At 41.5% G+C, this 24,275-nt stretch overlaps 1 long non-coding RNA gene across 4 annotated transcripts in view; it reads left to right on the top strand.

Annotated features, from left to right (window-relative positions):
* Positions 1-24,275, top strand: part of LOC141570707 (uncharacterized) — a 39,120-nt gene that overhangs the window by 5,460 nt on the left and 9,385 nt on the right. Inside the window, exons 2-6 of one of the 4 annotated variants that reach the window (XR_012495140.1) lie at positions 5,662-5,887; positions 8,799-8,928; positions 10,428-10,531; positions 13,678-13,766; positions 13,892-16,128. This is a non-coding gene — a long non-coding RNA (uncharacterized LOC141570707). Of the gene's footprint in view, positions 1-5,661; positions 5,888-8,798; positions 8,929-10,427; positions 10,532-13,677; positions 16,129-24,275 lie in introns of those variants that run through there. The other 3 variants (XR_012495141.1, XR_012495139.1, XR_012495142.1) reach the window with 3 other exon arrangements.

Here is a 24,275-nt window from a genome sequence, read left to right as displayed (position 1 = left end):
CTATCTGAAGCTGAGTCAAGAGGTTGTATTCATCCTCTGTGTCTGTCAGGACTCTAAGCTGCAAGCAACAGAAACCAATTGTTGCTCATTTAATCAGAAAAGGAAGTCATGAAAAGCAAACAGGAAGCTCAGAGTTCTTAGGATGATGTGGAGCCAGGCTCAGAGACTCTCCACCAAGAATAGTGCCCCAAATCGGGCCACAGGGCTGGTGCGCTGCTGCCATCACTACTGGACACAGACCCTGCAACTGGTTCTACATGCATAGGTGGCACTGGACGCTGCCTATGGAACCACAGTCCCTGTTGCCTCTAGAAGCTAAATATAGTATCACTGATGTCCCACCTCACCAGAATAGGGTCCAACAGGAACTTAGTTTTGCTCTGAGTCAAAGTCTAGGAAAGACACTCTGATTGGTGGAGCCCAAGTCAACATGCCCCAAACCTAGTCACCAAATAGGCTGAGAAAACATGACTCTGTTGTGTTCAGCTTCTCTATGAGAGAAGATTCTGCTTCATCAGGTTGGGAATTCCACCCGGAAGGAGAGAGGTTCAGTCACTGGGCATCCAAAAGGAATGACAATTGCATGAAATTTGCCGCTCCTGTTTCCTGGGTTTCTCCACACCCAACACTTGCTAGCCTCATGGACTAAGCCCCTATGTAACTGCTCCCCACATACAAGCGTTTCCTAAGAGACTCCTTCTTGCCCCATATCCCTGTTAATCTCGAATATTTCCATTTTCTTAACTCCTTCCTCTTCCACTTATATCAGTTCTCCCCCTCCAAAGTCGTTTGCCTAGCATTTTACATGCATGGAACCCACAATCCATCCCACAGCTTAACTCATGTTTATTTCTAAAGTTCAATTTATTTTAGTTTCTCATTCTATGGAGATAAAGCAATCTCCCATTTACATGGTATTTTAGAGAAGAGTTCCCTCTCTCATGTGGCCACCAGTGTCAATGTCTGACACAGCCAATCTCAGTGAACCTTATGCTCTTAAGACAGTACTCAAAAGAAGTATTCTTTGGGTAAATGAATTTGAAATAAGTTCCCCGAGGAGTGTCACAATGCATATTAGTCACTTAGATGCTGTGACAAGTCATAAAGTAAAGAAACCTGTTAAATTTTTCAACCCCACACTTCTGAAGCTTATTTGCCTACAAACCACCACCACATTTTTTTATTCTTGTCCTCATAACATCGTTTCGCATCAAAAATATGCTGCAGTAGAGATTCTTCAGAAGATTCCTTATGCTACCTTCTTCTTGTCTGTACTGCCTCACTAAGTTAAATTATCCCACAAGTAAATGAATCTTAACTGGATTTAGAGAAGGGGAGAAAGGATGACAGGGGGAGGCATGACACCAGACCCTTCCTACTCAAGTGTGGTCCATGTACAGGCAGTATCAGCACCACCTGGGAGCGTGAAAAAAGGAGGCTCTCGGGCCCCACCCCTGCCTCAAGGAACCAGAATCTATAGTTGAACAAGATCCCCAGGTGATCGCTGCTATCACGGTAAAGTTTGATCCATACAGGCAACAATAGCTTCTACACCTACAGACTCCAATTCCAGGTAATGAACATTTAGGGATTCAACTCACACCCAAATTCCCTTAAGGAAATAAAGCTGTCTATACCCCTAAGAGATTTTGTTCCTACCTTTAGGAATTTACATTTACAGAGCTCATATTTCTTTCACAGAGCAGGCCTGTACCTTTTGACATTCCAGGACTTTAAGGAAATCTTGGCATTTTGTGGTTTAGCCACAGAGAAGCTGAGCTGACTTCTATAATCTTCTTTCAAATACCCTGTGGTATCCCCTGTACCCCAGCACTGATGGATGCCATCCACATCACTGTCTCCCCACACACCAGAGAGGTACCAGTGTAACTACCGTGTTTCCCCAAAAATAAGACCGGGTCTTATATTAATTTTTGCTCCAAAAGATGCATTAGGATGTATTTTCAGGGGATGACTTATTTTTTCATGTACAACAATCTACATTTATTCAAATACAGTCATGTCATCTTCTTCTGGAACATCGTCATAACGTACTAAATGCGTCTGTCTGGCTGACGATCTTCACTGGGGCTTATTTTCAGGGCAGGTCTTATTTTTCAGGGAAACAGTAGCTGCAGATGAGGTGGCATTTAGAAATCCAATCATGCAGAGTACAAAAGGAATTTTTAAAACTGCACTTACTTTTCTGCAAAAGCTAGTCTCCCAGCCACTAGTGTTGTAAGATATGGTGGATTTTTAAAAATGTAAACTGTAAATAAAACCAGTTTTGCCATCTGGACCTCAGCCTGCCTGCCACCTCATTCACCTGCCTCGGGTTACAAAAGGCCTTACTAGTTCCCACAATGCCTGCTTTGCAGGGGAGGATGCCAAGGGATCTGGAGTAAGCAGAAGTAGGTTCAGATACGGGCCTTGCTACTCACTAGTTCCGTGGCAGCAACCATTTTGCTTTACCTCTCTTATCTGTGGATTCTTCCCCGTAAAGTGGAGTTAATGAGGACCAGCTTCACAGAGCTCGTGAAATGAGGACTCCGTCAGGTAAGTGTGAGGAGCACCAGCACAGAGGCTTGCTCCTCAAGAGCTCCAACCACATGTGACCCTCACACGCCCGCTCTCCAAGCCCTCTCACAGAGTGGCAGCTCAGGACTTCCAAGCCCGCAGGCCTCCAGCCTGAGGCGACCACCCTCCTAGCCCTGCAAGCTGAGGAAATGATGGCCTGGATCCTCCCTCACTCTCCAACCACCTTGCCTTTACCCTCCCCCTTACCACAGACCACAGGCTCCACAGGCTGCCGGGAGATTCAGCAAATTTCTTTCTCCACCTCCCTATTAGCCCTGCTGGGTCTCACCTAACCTGCAAAAAGCCTTGGGGAAGGAGGCAAAGGAAGGGAGCTTGGGAGGGAATAGAAGAGGGAGAGTTGGGGAAGTCCTTCCTCCAAAGACCTACAATCTGGGGTCCATCCCCTCTGCTTCTGAGAAAGAAACAAAAGGAAAATTCGCCATGCTTTCCTATTAAGCCATGGGAATAAGGTAAATAATGAACCTGCTTTCTTCTATTTAAACTTGGAGCTGGTACAAGTTGATTCTGCTAACCAATTATTATACACAGATACAGACTCAATCTTTGGGGCGGGGGGTGACATAGTTATTTATAATAAATACATATTTGGTCTTTGTCCTGGCTTCTGGCACAGAGCCCCTAAAAACCCTTAAAATTTCCTAGGTGACGAGAGCTATAAAGGTGTCTTTTGTTACATTAATGAGTGGCATTTGGGCCTCACCTAAGAAGGGGGCTAGGTTGCCAGGAGAGCCAACCACATGACCTCTGGGGAAGGGAGAGGGCTTGGAGATTTAGTTCAATCACTGGCCAATGACTTAAGTAGCCATGCTTATGTAATGAAGCCTCCATAAAAACCCAAAAGGACGGTGTTCAGAGAGATTTCAGGTTGGTGAAAAGGTAGCGATTCAGACAAAGTGACACACTCAGAGAGCATGGAAGCTCCGCCTCCCTCTCACATTCCAAGCCCTGTGCATCTCTTCTTTCTGTTTCTCTGAGTTCTGCGAGCTGCTTGAGCAAAATAACTGAATGCAACGTAGGGTCCTGGGGACCTCCAACATATAGCTGGTCTGTCTATTAGAAGCACCAATAATATTCTGGGCTTGAGAGCGGTGGCTGAAGTGCTGAGGGATGGAGGCACTGGTGGGAGGCAGTCATGTAGGACTGAGCCCTAAACCAGTGGGATCTGACACTATCTCCAGGTGGACAGTGTTAGAATGGAGTTGAATTATAGGACATCCTGCTGGTGTCTGAGAATTGCTTGGGACACCCCACTTTCCCATGCCCCTGAACACATACTCACACACTGGAAATTGGAATCATTTGGTGTCGGGGGGGTGACAAGGAATATTATTTATGTCAACCATCCCTTACAGGGAAGAGACAGACATATGACCATTGGATAAATGGATTCCAAGCGACATGTGGACTGAGGTAGAAAAAGACCATAGGCCATCGAATGATGGCCTCGCTGGCAGTACTTGTGGCCTCATTGTTAGTACTAAAGAAATATTATTGTTAATCATCCCAGATATGAGTATTTCTCAGATAATGTGTTTTGCGGACTGAGAGCACACACATTAAAAATACTAACAAGGTGTAACTAAACAGCAAGTCATACACTTAAATGCACTGAGTAGGAAAATGTACAATAAGACTTATGAAATATGCCCTACAAATTACTGTATTTTAAATAGTCAACAAAGTAATTTTTTAAATTCAGCAATGGTTCTCAGTTTCTTGAAGTACTTGAAGGAGGTCCAATTTCTAAATCCAGGGCTGAGGATGTCATCAAAAGGTTTAATGAGGGTCCCAGACAGGGAACCCACGCATAGCTACGTCTCACAGAGCAACTCAAAGTGCAGCCCATGGAGCAGAAAGGTGGACATCACCAGGAGCTTGTTAGAAATGCAGAGTCGCAGGCCCCACCCCAGAGGTACAGAATCAGAATCTGCATTTTAATAAGATACGCAGGGAATCCGGGCACTCATTACAGTTTGAGAAGAGCTGTTTTAGAACATCAGAAATGTAAGGGGTTATTTCATAACTTACCCTCTAAGGGTATCCACAGGAAGGCAGATTCATTCTGCCATAGCCATAAAACAAATATAAAGGGACAGTGCTTTTTATGGCATTACTCACCAGGGCAGGAGAACAGCACCTTTATGCAGAGACCCCCTGACACACTCCTACTTAGATAAATTAATGGTCTCTACTCAGTGCTGAACTCTTGAGGGAGGAACAATCAATTCCCATGCCAGTGTACCCATGGGTCCATATGACCCCTGCAAGAAGCCTGCAGTTCTGTTCTAGGGCTCACAGGCCTGTGAGGTAACCTTGTCTTGTTTTTGTTCTTTATGGCCACACTCATTAACCTTCAGCCAGCAGCCATATCATACCATGGATATGCTGGAAAGTGCAGTGATAACAGATTGTGCAACATTGGTGAAATGGAAGCGTATGATGAAAGATGAGGAGGGAAAGGGAGTGGTATTTTGCAACTTCTAGAGGAATCATGACCAGCACCATGTGTGGAGTTTCAGGCTTGAGGTAGGGAGGAGGAAAAGTAGAGAGGGGTTAACAACAAAAGGTGATCTCTGGCTTTTACTGAATAAATTCAAATGTGTTCTTAAGGCCTTCTGACTCTCTGAAAATGTCTGACAATTTCTAATTACAGTGTTTGTTTGATGAAATAGTTTAAAATGAGCAGAAGGATGTCCATACCAGAACATTTTTATCAGTTTTAAAAATACACCCAAAGTTTATGTGCAACACATAAAAATAGACATATTTATTTATAATATGAAAGCAGACCAGCTGGGTCCATGTCACCTCCATCTGTGTGCCTCATTGCCTTGCCTCTCCAAGAACAGCCAGAAAAATGATAGTAGTGAACTGAATTAGCATCTTTCCACATTGAGAAAGATAGCTCAGCTCCACAGAAAACCAGAGAAAGACTGAAAATTCCCTTTTAGAAAGACCAAAGGTGGTTTCTTACTTTCCGTGGAGTCCATTTACACGGGGGAAAGGACTTTAAGACATAAGATTGCCACTCAGTGGTACTTATCCAAATTTTGTCTCCCATAGGTACTCACATTCTTCCACTTCAAAATCCTTTCCCACCATTTCCAGAAGAAAATTCAGTTCTCCAATTCTGCCCACAGGAAGAAAAATTAGCTTCCTAGGGCAGCAGCCCTGAAAAGCTCCTGACTTGGAGAAGAGGGACTGAACAATGTACAGTGACATATATCGTCTGTGTGGGCCTTCTCTTTATACAGGTCATTCACACGCATCATCTCAAGTGTCTGAAGAGGTATGAATTGTGTTTAATTAAAACCTGAGTGATAGAAGTAGATAGAAAGTTATTTCGAGGTTATTCATACATCTCAGTCCCTCTCATCAAGCTTTCAAAGCTCTATTCTAAAAGGTTAGGGGGTGGGAGGAGGCAATTATGTCTCTTCTCTAGCAGCTGCCAGAGATTACTGCCGTCAGAGTAATTATCACCAAATAATTGTCCCCTTTCTTCCCTGCGGAAGGGGCAGAATGGGAACAGAGACTCCTCTGAAAGTGATTTGTACTTGCTGAATACAAGTTGGGTAGCTCAGGTCAATTGGCACCCACTGGAGGATTTCAGCGTCATGCCTGTTGACCTTAGAGAGAAATTAAAATTCATCTTATACAAAAGGGGAAACATTAAATGTCACGTGCTTGAAGTTATTCCAGATTTCTTGAAGTTGAGCAACTGTGGTTTCAGACTAGGATAAGTGCTTATTTTAGCCTAAAATAAATTCTCCTCTGCCGAGGATGATTCCAGAAGATGGGGACAAGAGGAGCATTTTCTGGAGCCCTGGACTTTGAGACAAGTCCCTGGCGTATCTCTACAGTGGTAGTTGTGAAAAGATGGTACTAACAACCCCGAGTCCGTTCCCTGCCTTTATGATGTTCACAGGGAGGTTATTCAAATTGTTTACTTGGCTGGTGTCTGGAGCAGAGCAGTCACAAAGTCCAGATTCTCTAAGGGAGTCCTCAAAGTTGTCAGAGGACTAACAATAAGATAAGCTATAATGTGAATGAAGAGTTCTTCAAAATCAATAGTGTCGTATTTCAGGCTGCTGTCCACCCAGGAATGCCCTAGACTGCTGGGAAATGAAACATTCCCCACAAACAAATATTTATAGACAATTCTATGCAAGACAGTGAGCAAGAAAAGTAAAATGTGTTATGATCAGTATCCTTAAAGATGTGTAACGCAAAGGTGGGAAGGTGGCCATTGCTTTATTCTCTCACTGAAGTGCTTTAATTTTAACCAATAAACCTGCATTACGCTTGATGTGCACGGACATTGTGCTGGGGGGGGAGGGGGCGCGCAGGGAAGAGCCTAAGGCACCCAAGACAAACTCTCTGCCTTTGATGGGTTCGCTTTCTGAAGGAAGCACAGTGGTAAGGAGTCTTCTGAGCTAGAAGCACGACACGATCAGTTTGAGATTGGCTTCACCACTTGACCTGTGGCAGGTCGCTGATCTCTGTGTGCCTCAGTTTCTTCCTGTGTAAATTGAGGATAATGATACTCTAGCCACCTAGCCTACAGGATTGTTGTGAAGACTAAATGAAATTAAACCAGCAAAATCTCTTTATAAATTGCAAAGCATTATGCAAATGTGATCATTATTATAATTATGGGTCACAGTGAAAGAGCTATTAGAGTCCTAAAAACAATGGCACTTGCTACATAAATAATAACCCTATTCAGTAACTCCCGTTTTCTAATACCCTTACAAATCTGCACACGAGAAAAGCAGGTCTGCTTTCCTTCAAAGGCCAGGGTGTATTAGAAACATTTGTGTGGCCCTGGTGCCAGGAGCACAATAGATGCTCAAAAAAAAACGTTAAAAAATAGAATTGCTATGTGGCTCCACAGTCCAAATAGAGAAAAGGGCACCGAAGGGGCTACCCTGGCTACTGCTGGGCTCAGAACCAGACATTTTACAGGTCACAATTAATCAATGCCTCTTCTTATGTAACCATGCAAATATGTCAGTAGTGATGGCAAATTTGAAATCGTTTACCATAGACCAACCATGAGGAGTTCCTCTCCCTCCTCTTTCATCACCAGAACAACGCTTCTTGCTAGGAGCTTTGATCATTGCTCAAGTTTCACCTAGACATAAAATCATAGTAATCTGCAGAAAGTATTTGAGGAAACTATGAAACTATGAATTCTTAGATAATTGGAAGCCAACTTCAAAAGTATAAAGTTTGAGTTGGAAAAGGACCCAGTGTCAGAGTCTAGATTATGTAGGGCCCCGCACGAAGGCCCAAGGTGCTTATCAACCTGTGGGGCATTGATTTTTGAAGAAGAGGACGATGAGTGCAGTGGTAGTTAACATGGTTCCGTTTTTTATCTTTGGACAAATATCTTAAATTGTTCCATCTATTTTTCCCAACTTCATAAAATGTATTCACCACCTTTCTCAATATACTACAAACACAGCAACACAAAACATCCTAGGCGCCATGAAAAAGGGGGGGAGGGGGATTAAAAAAAAAAAGGATCATATTTGTTCATTTAGACCAATACTGAAATTGAGCAGGAGGAAGGTTGGCCTGGAGGAATGATTCCAGAACCTGGTTGGGGGCAGTAAGAAGCTGACCCAGGATGTAATCCCCTACATGGAACTGTGAAATATATACCTCTACTTATGGGATTGAGCTCAGAATAGACTAAGCATTCCTTATGATAAGTCTGTCCACCCTCCTATGGCCAACAGAGGAGTTACATGTGTGAGCGGATCAACTATGAACCCCTTGCCCTCTGCCCGGCCATCTCAGCACTATAATGTATGACAGCATCTGAGCAGAACTCCCGAAGTGCACACAGCTGGGGCCTGGGTGTGGCTCGGGCAAACACCTCACCCACACAGGCCTCTCGCTCTCCTCACTCAAGCCAGATTTTCCTTTTCCTTTCCGCTACTCTCCATAGGACAGAGTGTTGGGAAATGGCTTTGAAAAAGGGAAAACTATCTTGAAACCAAAGATATTCATTTAGACTTGAACAAAGGTGTTTGTTTGGTGGTGAGGGTAGGGATACAGAAATAGAAATAGCATAGGAGAAGGAAAAGATTCCAAACAGTTTCAATTAAAAATTTTTTCAGAAAGATTCTCACATCCTCGTATCTATGAGCCCAAGTCAATAAAATGTATTTAATCCAAGTTCTGCCCTATAGAACAGGACCATGTAAGCAGCCCCTCCTGGCCAGCCCCTGAATCCAGCCTCGCCAGACCCAGCTCTCTCATCTTGGATCACAGAATTCCAGGAACTATTCAGGATGGGTTGGCACCCCCTTTATTTTACAGGTGAGGAAATAGGCGAATGGTGAAGTAACTTGCACAAGGTCCCAGAGCTGGTGAGTTAGAGCTGAGATTTTCCAATACCTTCCATCTACTCCTATAGACAAAAAGCAGTGGGTAATGATTTTACTTTATTTTTGTCCTGTGAGTGACCTGGCTTCATTTGCAAAAGAAACCTCTTCTCCAGTTACCAACTTGTCAAACCCAGGGAGAGATTTACCATTATTTTTCAAATCTGTGTTTTCAAAATAGTACTTGCATTATAGCATACATCACAGAATACCTTTAAACCGATCCCAGGAATTTCTAACCAAATAAAGCCCATTCAGAAAAGGACAGGTGCACATAGCAGATTCCTTGCATTACCTGCTGGCCTTCTTCCCTCTCTTCACCACAGGCCGCCTGGCTCTGTGAGACGGCCATGCCTAAGCCAAGACTAAGCACATGCAAAGACTTCGTCTGTGTTGATAGATAAGCAGAACACTAGTTTCACGTGGTGTTTTGCCCAGTGTTTCAGTTGAGGTAGGTAACACACACACACACACACACACACACACACACACACACACACACACAAACACTTTTACTAAGAAATGAATATACAAGTAAAGCAGCTAAAACGAGACAAGGTCTAGATCATTGGGCTTGAAACCCGAGCCTCAGACCGTGTTCCTGATGGGCTGCACTGGCGTGGAGCTGTGGTTCCCCTCCTACTGTCCGCTGCCCCCCACACTCTTGGGTCCCACCCAGACATGGCCCAACTGCCCTCAACCAATGCAGGCTCTACCCCCTCCCGTGCCAGGTGATCAATGTCTTTCTTCATTTCTCTCCTAAAGATTTCTCCTGCTGTGAGTCTGGAAGCTCTTTCTTTCATAACATATTCCTCCCGTCATCATTTGGTCTGTCAGAAACATTGGCATGTGCTAGTCCGCAGTGAGTTCCTTCACCTTGTGATCTAAACTTGCACATTTACTTCTCTACTTGCTATAAAGGCATCAGCTCCATTTCCTGGCTAGAAGCAGAATGTCCCTCTCCCCCTGTGGGAAAGCTCTAAGCTCACGCACAGAATTCTGCTTCATTGCTTACGCACCTCTCCAGCTCATCCATTTGAAGCAGAGATGACAGGTTCTGTTTGTTGATCCTCAATCTCATTCTCGGCCTCGTCATCATCTTTAACACTTTCTAACTTTTAAGGGTCTTTGTTTGGGTTCCCCTGTGGGGCTTCTCTAAGGCAAGGATTTGGGTAAAGTAGATGATTTGACTCTTGATCCCAGGAAAGCATAGTGAATGAAGAAAGAAAAGTGAATAAAGAGTATACTAAGAAGCTGTGGGTAATAGGGCTTCCTGCTGTAGGAAACCCTCTAAGGGATAAGGTAGAACATTCCTCAGAATGACAGCAAGAAAGCTGGGTTATTTATGCAACCAGGCCTGTCCCTCCTTAGCCAAGGGTTGTTCATCTAGCTATAATTCCCAGGTATTTACCGCCTAACCTATGTGTTTCCAAGATCACATCCCTGGCCGAAGAATGCCCTCAGGCAGAGAGAAGCAGAAGATTGTCCATTTGTACACCAGCTGTCTATGGTTGGACCCTGGGGCATCTGCTATAAAGGTGACTATTGCTACTACTCAGAGTCCCCCCCTCTGTGTGACCTTTCAGGTTTTAATTTAATTTAACATGCACTGAATGCCTACCATACATAAGGTACTAGACTAGATTCAGGTAAATACCAAGATGTATAAGACATAGTTAGTTCTTCCCCACCTAGAACTTTAGATCTGATGTAGGAGACAAACAGAAATAAAAGTCACTGTAGAATAAAGTAGAATATGAAAAGTGCTATACAGTATTAGAGACACATACTGTGAGAACTAGAGAAAGATTACATTAATTTTGACTAGAGGGAACAGGCTATCAGTGCAGTTTTCTGAAGCCAAAATATTTTAAACATATACTAAATCAACAAACATCCAATTCCCACCAAAAGCAAGAAAAGAAATATTCTTTCACAGGGTCCTAATGCCAGAAAACAGCAAGAAAATCAGAACCATTTTATCTCAACTCATAGGATATGTCACATACTTCAATATCATCCCGTCTTATAGATACAACATTTAAAATGAAATCACAAGAGCAAGATATTCCTTCTGCTCCATATTTAATTTTACATTTTTATTCTGTTCTCATTTGTAGAAATGAGTTATTAACAGTCTTTGTAAGGCTCCCAAACTCAACAAATGTGACCTTCTCTTGTTTCCCCTGCAACAGGCAGTTACTTTCCATGTCCCTGCATTTGATGGGCAACTTGGGAATGAGGCCGAACAAGGTGAAGAAAGTGGTTGACTTTAGCATGAAAGACAAGGGCTGGGACAAGTCTAGGGGTGAGGAGGGGAGGAGTAGAAAACAGATGGATGAGTCAGCCCATATTCATGGAAAGCTAGGGTGTTGTTGGGAGAATCTCAAGCTTTCATTTTGTGGTGTTTGAGAGCTTAATTCCCAGCTTCTCATTGAATGTATAAACTGTAATCACAAAGGTATTTCACAATGATTTCCTTAGATCTGGAAATGGTTCTATGAACCACTTTTAAATGGGGGAAGAAGGGAGAGGTGTGGAGAAGGAGCAGGAGGAAAGATGAGCATCCTGGGCTTCAGGAAGCTGCCTAGGTGCTGGGAATTCCACACCCAATTCCAATGTTGGAGGACTGTAGATGGAGAAAAATGGAAATGGATGTTTGGGGTGGGGCTTTCTTGTTCTTTTCTCCCAGGTACTGCTTTCCTGATTCTTCTGGCCTCCTTGCTCCAAAACCAGAGACTTGGATATGCAGCTAGCAATTTGGGAACAGAGCTAGAAGCAGCATACTCTCAAGCCACAATTCAAGTTCTATGCGGCCATGCCCCTGAGATGGTGATCTCAGAAAGAAGATACTGATGGACAATAGGGAGGTCAGGGTTGTGTGGGCCTATGGGAAAATGGCAGACTTAAACAGCCCTCTCCTGCTATTACTCCTTTAGCTGTCAGCTGAAAACATGTAGGGAGATACTTCTTGGGCTTCTCTCATCCCCCGCAGAATGACTCAACAGCGTTGTTTCGCCCAAACCAGCCACAACCTAACCACTCTACTGCCAAAAGGGAGATTTTTTTCAAATACTATTATGTACTGGCCAGGAGTGTCAAGGTCCTGGGAGGGATTGTACATTTTCTGGAGGGCAGGAGAACCCCATATTTGAAAGGCCACGTCAGAGAAAGATTTGGGGTCTTGAGCATTTCCCCAAGCTTGCTCTGTGACTTGGCTGCCCACTGCTGCTCAACAACCACAACAGAATAATCCATTTATCTCTGGGAAGTGGTGGCAAGGTTGGTTGTCACGCAGTTCTGACTCTGGTTCCTTACTGTGCCATGGGAATTTGGACAAGTGATTTAGACCCTCTGGGGCTCGGTTTCCTCATTTGTAAAATGACAAAGAAAATATTAGTATTTACTTGATAAGGAACTAAATAAGATATTGTTTGTAAAACACTTAACATAGTGTCTGCAACATAGTCGTACTTGATAAATGTTGGTGATTATTGTTTTTAGTGCCTGGACTCAGAGCTCCCCAAAAGGACTTTTATTTAATTTGGGTACACAGAACTGAATTAATTATAATCTTTGGTTTATGATACATTCTCATCATGAATCTATGCATGGTGCTCTTTATTAATTAGTGTATTTATTTTATACTAAATACCCATAAAACTACCACTCAACGTGAGACTATAATATTAACAATAACTTGTACCTCTTGTGTGTACAAGGGATTTCAGTTATATAATATGCATACTTGCTTATATCCATACCTATATTCTAAATATACTAGCGTATTGAAAGTACTAAATGTTCTTTGAATAAATGAAAAAATCAATACATGCAATATTTCTTCATTGATCTCTGGTACAATGTTTCAGAGTGTTTAGACTGAAAGCTTTTAGTTTTATTGGACTGAGGGAACAGACAATAGCCACCACACTTCAAAAGAGATGTGACACTACAAAACATGATTTGCAAATGCAGTACCTAAAAACAAGTTTTTAAAAACAATTAGCCACTCATCACACTAAGAGCACACCCTACTACAGTAAAAGGTGAATGGGCATTTCAGAGAGGAGGGGTTTGGAGGAGAACTACAGTGTCCTATGAGTCTCACCTCCTCCCCCATGGGGGATGCGTCATGGTGTTTTTCCCTTATCTGAGGTCAAGAGAAGGGGGCATAACTTATCACCTCTAAAAGACTGATACATGTGGCCTGACTTTGGGGGTCACAGTGGACTGGTGTTTTTCTCCTGGCTGAGACATGAAAAGAGTGAGTAGTAAGGAATGGCAGCTACCATCCCAATGGAGTAAAAGAGGATGGATGCTCCCAGACAGAGTAGTGGGAGCTTGAGTGTTCTCCATGTGTCAGAGATCAGCCACACAGAAGAGAGAGAGAGCGCTAGCCTGACATCATCTTATATCCTTAACAAGAGGACAGTCTGGAGGGGCGAAGTGATATCACAGGAAGGTGAACCACTAAAGACCCAAGGTGAGAAAGAGTAAGCCATCAGCAAGAGACTTGCATAAGCCATCCCAGCATGGATAGACTATCCCTGCAGGACTCACCACGTTCCCCCCAGAAGAGCAGGCTTTAACCACCGGTAGGCTATGATACATCTCACAGTGTTAGCTAAGTAAAAACTTCCCTGCTTCTTTCTCTCTTCTCTTTCCCCTTCCTCCAACCCAGGAGGAACCAGAGGCAACCTAGAGAATCAATGAGAAGGGGTGAGAACCAAGGCAACACAATGGAGAAGCCAGTGATCTCCTCCACTGCAGGTATGTATTTGGAGTCGTGTGCCAATGATAGGGAGAAGCTTTCACCTTGAAGGAAGTATACATTTTTCATTATTGCATTGAATTGGAAATAATAATTACTAAACTGAGACTGTTCTTCTGACTAGGAATGACCAGAGTGCTTGTCTGAGAGAGTCCAGCCTGCAGAATGGGCTCAGAGAGACAAAGGGTAAAAATGAAATTAGCTATGTTCTGCATAAACTCCGTAAGTCCTACGTGCTGAGAATATGGTTAAAGCTGCAGGGGCTCAGCTGAGATCCTCTACGAAGCAGTGTGCAGTGCTACAGACATAGCACTCCCAAACCCAAAATGGGATCAGGATCCCTCCCTCTCCACCCATGGTCTTTATACAGGGCAATCAGGGGCTTGATTTTTGCCCTCAAAATGTTGCAAGATTCTTGAGATTTTCTCCATTGTGGGCAGTCCTGAGATACTCATTAACCACTGAAAACAAGTGGCTGTCCTGCTTCCACACCAAGACTGCGAGCCTTGATGAAACTGGCAGCCATTTTCCTTACTGGTCCTACCACCTAAGCTGCCACAAACTAGCAGAGCACTGGTCATTCTACTTTGGGGATGTGCCCCAAACCCTGTTGCCTTCATGGTTCGAGGGAATCTCCACCTGATTTCATGCTTCCAAACACAGTTGTCTATTCTTCTTCTTCCAGAACTCTCCCATGAGCTCTCCCCTCCATGAGACAGTAAGGACATGCCTGGCCTTTCCCTCCAGAGTCTGCACTTGGTGGAAAAAGATATGTAGCAAATTCTCCTGCTGCATCCTGAATCTATATGCTCATCTCTCAGCTCTACATGCTTGTTCCTACTACTCTCTCTTGCAATCTCCAAAGACCTACCTTGAGCTATAAGTGTCACTCAGCCTGGAAGCAGAGCTGGAAGTGCTGGAAGTGCATTGCCACCAACCAGGGACTCACGGTTAATGACTTCCTGGTGCAGCAGAGTGAAAGCCCAGCTCTCTTGCCTCGAGCTAAGACAAATTACAGTATAATATAGACTTCAGTGCTCCTCTTGGGATCAGGCTAAAGATGGACCTCACCTGAAGTCACACACTTGCTTAGCTTTTCCACCTTACCTGTCCTGCTTCCCCACTCCCTTCCTAGTGTCTCCTTAGAGCACTTTATGACTAATCCATTTGCTCTTGAATCCTCTTTTCAGGGTTTGTTTCCCAGAACCAACCTAAGACAAGGGGTTAGACCCACTCAGTTTTATCAAACTGTCCTACCTGCTAACTTTACTCTGTAAAATGAACTGGTCTCTAAGCAGCACGAGAAGCGCACAAGAATGCAGGTCCTAGGCTGGCGCAGCTGGGTGAGCTGGACCACAATCTCACCCTGAAGCACCCCCACTGCAAACAGCAAACCTCTTAAGAAGTCAGAATGATATTTTAAGCAGTCTTTACAGTGCCTAAACTAAACTCAATGACATTAGTCACAAACAAACATTTATTCAAATTTGTTTTGACTCTCCCTCTTTGTTTTTAAATCAATTTGACTGCCAATCTTTCCAGTTAGTACCTGAGGAGATTGAATAAACATTCTGCTTAAAAGCTTGCATTTTAAAAGCTGAATACCTATTGAAAGTTAGGAGACCATACAGATAAGGGTCAAGATAAACCTAAAATGGAACTCTGAGTGAAATTCAATACCTGTTTCTTTATATGGAATGGTGCAAAGTTAAGTTAATTGAACTGGATGATAGAGCAATAGTCAACAGAAAAATCAACAGAGGTACACTATGCACCAACATAAAGGGCATTAGCAACAGAGCTCATAGACCTAAGATGGATGGAGAAATGACAGCTCCTTAGAAATATAGACGCGGAGGGCTCTGACTCATGGATAGGCCTCACCAATTTGAATGCACCTGTTTTTTCCTGATGCCCCACTTGGAGAACACTAATGAGTCACAAAGAAGTCAACTGGCCCCTCCTGGACCACCTGGGACAAGTCAGCCATGATTTTCTTCTCATGGTGCACAAGGGCAGTGTGACCCCCACCATTCCAAGTAAATTTATAGAGAAAGAGAGTCAATGAGAAAAACAGCAATGTGCATGTCACAGTTGCCCATTTAGGCCTGTCCTCCTCACTGAGCTGCTCACTCTGACCAGAATCCACATCAGCAAATATCCAAATTTCCTCTTTTATCCCTTCTTTGCACCATCTAATTTAGTGGCAGCATGGATGGACCTGGAGGGCATTGTACTGAGTGGAGTATGTCTAACAGAGAAAGACAGATGCAATGTAATTTTGCTTACATGCAGAATCTAAATAACAAACTAAAGAAACAAACAAAATAGAAACAAACTCATATATACAGAGAATATTTTGATGGTTGCCAAATAGATGGGAGGGGTGTTGGGGGCGGGTGAAAAGGGGGAAGGGATTAGAAGTACAAAGTGGTTGTTACAAAGTAGTCATGGATATGTAGGGTATAGCATAAGGAATATAGTCAATAATATTATAATAACTATGTATGGTGTCAGGTAGATACTAGATTTATCAGGGTGGTAAGTGGGAGAGGGTTGATGGGTAGTGTGTAAAAGGGGAAGGGATTAAGAAGTACAAATTGGTAGTTACAAAATAGTCACGGGGATGTAAAGTAAAACATAAACAATATAGTCAATAATGCGGTAATAACTATGTATAGTGCCAGGTGGTTACTAGACTACTCAGGGGAATCACTTCTTAAATAATATAAATGTCTAACTACTATGCTGTACACCTTAAATTAATATAAAATAATATTGAATGTCAACTGTAGTTGAAAATTTTAAAAAGGGGTGAGGAAAGGTGAAGGGAACAAGAGGACCAAATTTCCAGGTATAAAACAAATAATTCATGGAGATGTAATGTACAGCATAAAGAATATAGTCAATAACATTGTGATAGCGTGGTACAATGTCAGATGGTTGCTGGACTTATCATGCTGGTCGCTCCTTTAGGTATATAAATGTTGATTAACCATTGTATACACCCAAAACTAATGCAATAGTGTATACTAGCTATATTTAAAGAAACATTTTTAAAAAGATATTAAACTGAAAAAATTAAAAAAAAAAAAAAAGAATTTCAAGATGGTGAGAGTAGAGCTTTAAACCAAGTGCTGGGCCCTTCTAAGTGCAGGTCTCTGTGTGACTACACAGGTCATTATGCCCCCGTGAAGCCATTCCTGGTCACAGAGTCATTGCCACCATCACTACCACTCTGGCTCAACATTTTTAATACTGCCCTCATCTCTTGCTTCACTCCAGCTCTCTGTTCAAGCCAATAAAATCATTTTGTCGTCATCTTCCACTGAAGTTTCACATGTTATTCACTTCCTCTGCAATGTTCTGGTCACCCAAATCCCACTCTCTTCAGTTCTGCTCAGTGCAGTTAGGATAGCGCATAGCATAGGCAGAAAGGACTACTCCCCCTGCAGATGTCAGGATGCTAGAGGCGTGAGGTGAGATGAGGATGCAGCAGCATGGAAGCATCCTGGGTGAAGCCTGCAGGTCCTGACCCAAGGGACTCCCATCAAGCCAGAGTTCTCCCTTTTTATTTGCGTTTATCACTGCCCAGAGGCTCTAGCTCTGGTATGTAGAGCTCTGAACAGGTCGGCAGTATTACTGTGGCTGCTGTTTTGCTTTTACAAGCCTATTTGTATTTGCCCCCATTTCCTCACTATTAAGATCTCAAGCTGTGAGGAAGAAGAGGTTAGAGTCAGAGCCTTGATTCCTAATTTTGGCTCTCACTAGTAGCTGTGTGACCCAGGGCAAGACAGTTAACCTCTCCAAGCTTCAATTCCCTCACCTGTAAAATGGGATAATGAACCACCGCCCTGCCTGCCTCACAGGTTTATAGTAAATCTCAAATAAGATATACGTGAAAGCGAACTTCGAAGATCTGTGCCCATTCCCTCTTCTTCATTTCCATCCCTCTAAACACAGCACAGTGTATTCAATAAATGTTGAAAGAATGAATAAAAACCAAAACCCACTATGCTACCATGTTTCCCCGAAAATAGGACCCAGCCAGACAATCAGTTCTAATGCATATTTTAGGGGAAACACAGTATAAACAAGTCAACTTTGTGAGGGCACAAACCACTTACTTCCATTTTTAATTGCAATGTCAAAAGGTTACAAAGTACCCTCCGAAGAGTATGAGTATTCCATTGGTAATGCAAATAAAGGTTCCTCTTTTCTTGCCCTGGGTTTCAGAACTATGAGTACACAGTCACTTTAAAATTCTTTCCCATTTTCCCCTCTCTCTAATTACATGGTATCTTGCGCCAAAAGATAGACCATGAGATCCTGATGTTGCTACAACTTGCAAGTGACACAAATTATCATTAGCAAGCTGCATCTGAAACTGAGTTAGAGCACTTTATCCAAAATGACCCCAGGAGAAACAGCCCACTCTAATGTCAGAAAAGGTTGAGTTCACAGCTTAAGGACACACATCGTGACCAACCTGCGGATGTTGTAAAAACATTCATTATTTTTACAGCAGGTCGAGGGAGACTAAACCAACTGCTCTTATCTGTAATGATTTGGGGGGGGGGGGGGGGAATGTGCTACCAACGCGTTTCACACGTGCTGAAAACTCCAGGCTAAATTGGTTTCAAGACATAAGGCCATCAGTGCATTCAATGAAATAGTCTCTGCAATTATCACTAATTAACCAGCCCTAACAGTTGGGAGCCAGTTGGAAAGATTTACTCTTGAATGTAAATGAGGGAGGAGGGACCTGCTGGGATGAGATGCTGTGGCATATTTGTTTTGGTTTGACATCTTTCCAGATATGTTTTAGTTTACATAAATATTTGAAGGTTGGCTCAGACAGGATTTACAGCACAATGGTATTAGGAATGCCTTTATAAAAACTTTGATATGGTCTAAATTAGATTTCAACGAGGGAAGCTGTGGGAGCAGGAGTCTTTTTCAATGTTTAACTAAATGGCCTGATCAGCACCTCATAACACTTAATAAATCACAGGTACCTCTGACTTAGAACGAGCAAGCAGTGTTCCCATGGCTTCATTTTTAGCTATAGATTTCAGAAGGAGCAGATACTGCCTAGAGTGAGAGCTTCCAACCCTCTGGCTTAAGCATTGCATGTGTGACCTTTGGTTGACCTTGGGTTCTGGGATTTGAGGGTTAACGTTGTCTTTTGGCATTTGAGCCTGATTTTTTTCCCAAAGTGTTTAGAGAAATAAGAGAGGACCCCACCCTCTGCAGCAGGGCAAGCTGCTTCCTGTAGAAGCAAGAGTTAGTAACTCAGTTAGTTATTGCCTTGTGAAAAACACTTCTTCAGGAGAGGAGCTCTTTCTCAAGGGGTCTGTTTCTGTTTCTCTTTCAGCATGTAATTTTGCAAAAGCTCATTCAGAATTAGCACGTTCTTCTGCATAAAGGCAGATAAAGCAAAGGCAGTGCATGAAAAGCCAAAGTCTATGTGTTTTCAAGGTGAGAGTTGGACCAAAACAGGAATCTGACAGGTTGAACCAAACAAAACGCCCTCACCTCTCTGAATATGGGTTTTCTTGATACAGATTCTTTCCTCCTGAAGGTGGATGATTGAGAGGTAGGTGGATATAGGAAATGTAAACTACATAAACGTCCTTTTATAAACGCTCATTTTTATTGAGCCTGACGTTTGATTAGAGGTATACCATGAAACATATTAACCTATTTCTGAGTAAAGCAGGAAAGCCTTCATATAGAGGTTTTATTGTTTACATTCAATGAAAGGAAAAGTCTGACTTAAAATACTGAGATTTAATCTATCTCTGAATTAAAATGCTTCTATTGAACTATAACTGCTGGAGTAGTTAGGAAAGGTGAATCCAGGATTTTTGCCAGGCCATAGAATCCCTTAATACAAGGGAGCTATCTATACATGTGGCCACAAACAAACATGCCTGCTTTATTGGCAACTGTCTTCAGTGCAAGAAGAGTTTATTTTCCTTCAGTTGAATAATGTTCTGGTGCCCTGGCAGTTTCATAACTCTCCATGTAATTAAGCAGTTGGCATGACCTTCTGTAGCAAGATAATAATAGGAGTTAAGCAAAGGCAGGGCTTATACACAAGGACACTTTGGACTGCTCAAACTTACAAATAAAAGCTTTCAAATAAATGCAAACGTGTCTTTCCAATCCTGAGTTTTCACACACACACACACACACACACACACACACACGCGCGCACACACACTATAAGTGAACATGGTGAAGTTTCCTGTAACTCAAGTACTGCAAGGTACAATTCAAATGATAGCACTGGCTATCATTTATCAAATGCCATCCCCACTGTCCAGATGAGTTTAAGGATGAATATCAAAGCCAGTCATTTGCAAAAGGTAAATCACTATAGATTGCCAGAAGTCAGCGGGTTTTGCAAAAGATATTATTAAAAAAACAAACAACAACAAAAAATACATGGTCAGAAGCACAAATTACATGGCCACTGAACACCAATGGTTTAAAACCAAGAACCAGTAGGACAGATGTACACTTTTTGGGGGGGATAGGAAATCTGAGCCCTGTTGTCCCCTAAGAAGCTCAATAAACAGGAAACAGATAAGTACTCTCCAAAGATGGCTGCGGTCCGTGTCTTCCCTTCCTACACACATATGCTGCTTCTCCCATCAAGATGTGCTATTATAATTCCCTCTTTGAATCTGAGCTGGCTCTAGTGACTAGTTAGACAATAAACATGGCAGAAATGAAGCTTCATGATTTTTCAGGCTAGTTCAGTAGAGCCTTATAGCACCCCCTCCCCCGGGTCTTTTGGAACATTCAGTGGTGGAATGCTTCCTCTTGAACTCAGCATTCATGCTGAGAAAATCCCAAACCTCATGAGAAGCCATGTGGGCACCCTGGTGGACAGCCCCAGCTGGACTCCCAACCAATAGCCAGTAGCAGCTACCAGCCATGCAAGCGAGCCATCTTGGATATGCAGCCCCAGTCAACATCAACTGCATGAAAGACCCCAAGCAAGAACTGCCCAGCTGAGCCCAGTTAACCCACAGAACCATGAGCGATAATAATAGCGTGTGTGTGTGCACACCCATGTGGGTGCATTCAATGTGAAATTCCCTTGTTCATCTTTAGCTTATCAATTTATAAGAGCTTTTTTTGTAAATTAGGTATATCAACTCCTTGCCTAACATTTCAATACCATACATCCCCCTCCCCCATTTTGCCATTTCCCTTTCATCTACTGCAAGAGGTTTAGTTTTTTATTTTGATGTCATCAAATATTTCAATTATTTGCTTTTACGACTTCTTTTTCTATGTGCTACTTCATAGACCTGCCCCACACTAAAACTATATTCATTTATTTGGCCACTTATGTATTAACTTAACAAATATTCATTGAGCACTTATCTTGTGCCAGGGACTCTCTCCATTGTTAGCATATAATGTCAATAAGCTAGAATAGGACCATGCTTTCACTAAGCTCAGTCTTCCAAGGGAGGAAAAGAATTTGAACACAGAACTGCTATAAAGAATGTTAACTGCAGTGATGAGGAAAGTACAGGTTGCTGTGGAAGCCTATAGCAGGGACACTTACGGGCTTCCAGGGAGCTCAAGGAAAGCTTCCTGTAAGAAATAAGGTTTAAGCTAACACCTGAATTATGAGTTATACATTTATGGCTTAATTTTACATTTAAATCTTTGATCCACTAGGAATTAATTCAAGTTCAAATAGTAATGTAGATAATAAATATGATGTAAATGTAAGCAATTATTATTTTTCATACTGAATTTCTAAATATACTTGAGTCTATCTTTGGACTCTGTATCCTGTATCCTGTTTTAAAAATCTGCCTCTTTTTGTTTCATAGGGTTTCTTTCTATAATTGCTGTTTTATTTTGGGCCAAGATAAAAAAATTCATTCATTTTTTTTCCTACTGATGATTTTACACTAAATTATTTTTCTAGATTCCACTTGTATTTTTGTTAGGCTATTATAATAAAATCATTTTGTAACTATATTTATTATAGTTTTAGCTTAACTGCAAAATATTATTTAAACTAAAAGTATATATACATATATCTAGAGAGAGAGAGACAGAGAGAGAGCCAAAAAAATGTATGCAAATTTTAAGAAAGGAAAAAATGTGTTAAAATTATGCTGATGGTGACCACTTTGAGCACCTCTCATAATTGCAAAAGTCAAATGTGACGTATTCATCTTATCGGTATATATTATTACAATTTTAATAGTTTTGTCCTTTCTTAAAATGTGTATGTTTTTTGGCACTGTGTGTGTGTGTATCACTTAATGAGGAATAATAAAATGACACCCATTCACACTCCACCATGCTCTGACCTGTGAAATGCCCATGTACCTATCCCTGGTCTGTCCTCCTCTGTGCCCTGAGCTAATCCTATACTGTATTAGCATTAAGCATCCCCTTGCTTTTCTTTATAGTTTTACTACAAGTGTATTTTCCTAAACAATGTAGTTTTTAGTTTTGCCGGTTTCTAACTTTTCCTAAATAAAATCGTTCTATGCGTATTTTTCTGTAACTTCCTTTTGTGATTCCACATGGTGTGTGTGTGTATACATACAAAGGGTGCCAAAAAAATGTATACACATTTTAAGAAAGGAAAACTGTATTAAAATTGTAATACTTAATATATACCAATAACAAAAGATGAATACAAGTCATGTTTGACTTCTGCAATTATAAGAAGTGTTCAAAGTGGTTTCCATCAGCGTAATTTTAATAGTATTTTTCCTTTCTTAAAATTTGTATACATTTTTGGGTGGCTGGGATGGCTCAGTTGGTTAGAGCGCAAGCTCTTAACAAGGCTGCTGGTTTGATTCCCACATGGGCCAGTGAGCTGCCCCCTCCACAACTAGATTGAAAACAACTTGACTTGGAGCTGAGTTGCAACCCTCACAACTACATTGAAAAAAAAAAAAAATGACTTGACATCCTGGAAAAATACACTGTTGCCCAATTAAACAAAAAATATTGTATACATTTTCTTGGCACCCTCTGTATACTAATGTGCACAATGTGTTCACATATTTTTACTGCTGTATAGCATTTTACTATATACATACGTTGAGTTTTTTTAATTCATTCCATTATGGATGGATGTTTGAATTACTTCCAGATTTTTGCTAATAGGAATAATGCTCCCCTGAACATATCCTGGCTTGTGTACAAAAATTTCTCTGAGATATATACATAGGAGGCAAATTGCTAGCTCATAGGGCATGCACATAATCAACTTTAGTAGTTAATGCCAGATTGTTTTACAAAGTATACCAAATTATATTACCTCAAGCAGTCTTTGAAAATTCCAGTTGCTCCGTATCTTTGCCAACACTTGGTATTAACTAACTTTCCAATGTTTGTTAATCTGGTAGATATGAAAAGATGTAATTATGGTTTTATGTATTGTCCTGACATATGATGATGTCAATATTTTTGCATGTTTATTAGCCATTTGTGTTTCTCCTTCTGGAAAATTACTATTTATGACAATTGCTCATTTCTCTTTTGGCTATTCATCTTCTTCTTAATAATTCAAAGGAGTTCTTTTTGTATTCTGGATACTAACCTTTTGGTTAGTGCGAAATGGTTTTGTGGCAAATATCTTCTCCCTCCTTATGAATTTTATTTTCTCTTTATGGTGTCATCTAGTAAGCTAAAATTCTTGGTTTTAATGTACTCAAATGTATTAATCTTTATCATTAGTTTCTTTTGGTGTCTTACATAGGAAAACTTTCCCTACCTGAAATCCCAGAGATAGTCTCTATTTTTCTAAAAGTTTTTAAATTTTGCCTTTTAATTTCTAAGTTATAAATCCATCTGGAATTGATTTTTGTTTAAGGTATGAAAGAAAAGCATTTTCCATTTTTCATTCTTCATAAGGACAACCAGTGGTCCCACACTTCAATTGAATAGTCTTTCCTTGCCTTATTAAATCTTGTCCCCATTGAAGGTGACAAATTTTAGGGGTCCCAAGTTTATGCAGAATTCTTCAATTCATCCTTCCCCTAATTAAGCCCCAGCTTTTGCTCCCATCCCTTGAGAATATTTAGCCCATTAAAATCCAGGCAAAAGCTACCAGGGATCAACGTAAGGAAATGTAGCACGAGGCAGACACCGCTCCGAGGTCACATCCCTCTATGGAATCACTCTTTCTTCTGTTTCCAATCTCTAATTAGTTTTCTTAATTTACCACAAGTTCAATCATACCTTCAGAAGTATTTATTTCAGGTGCCAGTATAAATGATTTCTTTACACATTCAATTTAAAATATTGCCTTTAATTTTAAATCTAAATCAATTTTTATGCTTTTTTTCCAGTTCTTTTTAATTTATGAATTAGTTCTATTTTTTCATTATTGTTACTTTTATTCTGATTGGCTATGTTTTCAAATTTTCAATGAAGAGTTTATGACCAATTTCTTTCCTGAAAGACAACTTGGCTGAGTGACACTCTTTCCCCCTCAGCATTCTATA

Source organism: Rhinolophus sinicus, linkage group LG03 (assembly GCF_036562045.2).
Source record: "Rhinolophus sinicus isolate RSC01 linkage group LG03, ASM3656204v1, whole genome shotgun sequence".
NCBI lineage: Eukaryota > Metazoa > Chordata > Mammalia > Chiroptera > Rhinolophidae > Rhinolophus > Rhinolophus sinicus.
This window is presented reverse-complemented; position numbering and strand designations above follow the sequence as displayed.